Raw genomic sequence first — 2,460 nt, 5'->3', positions numbered from 1 at the left:
AAAACTTCCAATAGTGGAAGGATACTTAATCTATCATTTTCAAGAATCAAAACTATATTACCAGATTCACTAATTCATTTTGTTTTCATGCATTGAAAAAAATTGAATTTCGAGGACTTACACAACCAAAAGTATTAAGTCATATATAGAAACCTATTCAAACACAAGAAAAGAGAAAAAGAGAAATGTACCTAATGAGTGAGATTATTCAAACACAAGAAAAGAGAAAAAGAAAAATGTACCTAATGAGTGAGATTATTAACTAGCACCAGAAGAGAATCATTGTCAACATCCCTGGTATCCTTCCCCAAAAGCACCACATCCTTCATCATTCATTTACTCTTAGGATCCAAATCCTAATAATTCTCTATTAAACAATTCATCCTTAAAGTCTAGCACAATAATCACTTGAGTGGAATGCCTCAAAATGGACATCAACACCACCTTTCTCATTCACCTCTAATTTCACCAACATTGACACCCACTCCTTTAGCCCAATCTCAGCATGCAGTTCCACAGCTGTCAAATCTTTAAATTAGAATGAGTATAATCTTTCTTTTCCTAAGTGGTAGTCTTGAGTAAAAATAAACTCTATGCTCCTCAATCTTGACCAAATAACAATATCCTCAACGTGCTTCTCCTCCTTAGTATTCCTTAAAAGGAAATATGTTTCCTCACTACCCTACTGCGGGGCACCATAGATAAAAGCCATGTTAAACCCCTTCTTTGTTTACACTCCCATACATAAAGCCCCTTGTTTTAACAAAAAAATCCAAATTCTCATTCATATACTACTAAAATACATTGGCTACATATCTTTCAAACTAAAGGGTCTGACAATGGTCATTTTCTTCTTCTTCGATTATCATTTATTTTACAATCAGATTAGCCATGGTTATCTTTTTACCGAAGCTCCCTGTAGGACTTTATTTTATCTAGGGGCCAGCAATGGATCGATGTCCCTCATAAGAAAGATATCTGACCGTGGAAAATACCCAATATAGTAAGGAGGCTCTTTAAATCAGCCATATCATTAAAATTATGTATAACATTTCCCTTGGCCAACAATAGATGTTGGTATTTTGATAGGGGTTGATTATGGATGGGATAATTTAGTTGGGTTTGCATGAGAATTTGGATTGTCTATTTTCACTCTCTACAATCAATCTCTACCTTTTAATTTGATCATAATCTCCTTAGCCTTAAAAAATAGAATGAAATCTATCAACAAAACTATGTTTTTCTCACTTGGTTTCTGCAATAACCGAAAAACTAGAGATCGTAAATTCTTGAATTAAAACCATACTTTTGCAAACAACTGTCCATGAGGCCATATATTTTTGAGGAACTTCTTAAAATAGTGCATTTTCCTTCTCTATTCTTCCGCATTTTGCGTACATATCCCTGAGGGCGCTTGAAACTACATCTGATAAAAACTGATTCCAACTATGGATTGATTGATAGAAAAGGTTGTGCAGCGTAGCTTTGCACCTGCCAATTGTGTTTGTTTTAAAAATTATGAAGCCTTCTTAGAAAATCCATTTTATGTGTACCTTGAAATCATAACATTTCATGAAATTGTATCTTTTTAAGGTAATTTGACAAACAGTTCACCTACATTGTGTTTGTTGCTACATTTAGCATACCTATCTATCTAGGTAATATATAAGCTCATTTATCCATATTCAGTGACTTTGTTCCATGATTTTGCCAGGCAATTTTGTTGGTGATAATTTCTCTCTTACTGACTATTTCTACCGCCATTGTTCGAACTGATGCTTGGACCTTTTTTCAACTATTAATCCTAACCTTAGAGACTAGAATTCCTTCACAGTTTGTAATCTAATTACAAACTTTCAGTGCACTAAAAGTTATTGAACCACCTTAGTTTTGATTGTAAAGGCACCACCATTGAACTATTGCCTTTAAATAATCAGTTTGTAACCGTTAAAAACATCTCTCAGATTACAGATGAGATCTGTTGGAATATTTAAGTGCAGCGTACGTTTTCTCCCTAGAGCCAACCGCTCACCTACCCCCCTGACGTCTAGAATAGATAGAAACATTAATACGGGTAGGTGAGATTTTTCAAATTAGAAAAAGGGGGGGAAAATGGAATGTGGCAAAAAGGAATTTTTATTCATTCATTTGTAGAGTTCAAATAGATCAAGCAGATTAGAAGTTGCAGAGGAGAGCAGAGCAGAAGAAGGAAGAAGAAAAGAAGTTTGTGTCTGCAGTTGCACGTGTTTACCCTATTCTCTCTGTAAGTTGTTGTTTGGATTTGTCCTGTTGAAGTAGTGATTGCTCCAGGCACCATTGTATGCAGCCATTAGAGTTGCAGATTTAAAGTTTATTGAAGTTTGAAGTTTTACCCATTTAGGGTTGTTTTAGGGTTTTCTGGTTGAAGCCGAATGCTCCCAGATTTTGTAATAGTTTAAATCAAAGATTGAATAGAAGGCA

The 2,460-nt window shown here is 34.7% G+C and overlaps 1 pseudogene; it reads right to left on the bottom strand.

The window, feature by feature from the left end:
• Window positions 1-242: 242 nt before the first annotated feature.
• Window positions 243-1,764, bottom strand: LOC149544911 (NPL4-like protein B pseudogene; annotated as a pseudogene).
• Window positions 1,765-2,460: the final 696 nt, after the last annotated feature.

This window comes from Cupressus sempervirens, chromosome 8 (assembly GCF_028749045.1).
Source record: "Cupressus sempervirens isolate cs-2001-9-10 chromosome 8, ASM2874904v1, whole genome shotgun sequence".
In the NCBI taxonomy this organism is placed as follows: domain Eukaryota; kingdom Viridiplantae; phylum Streptophyta; class Pinopsida; order Cupressales; family Cupressaceae; genus Cupressus; species Cupressus sempervirens.
The sequence above is the reverse complement of the archived record's forward strand: the minus strand, read 5'-3'. Positions and strand labels throughout refer to the sequence as shown.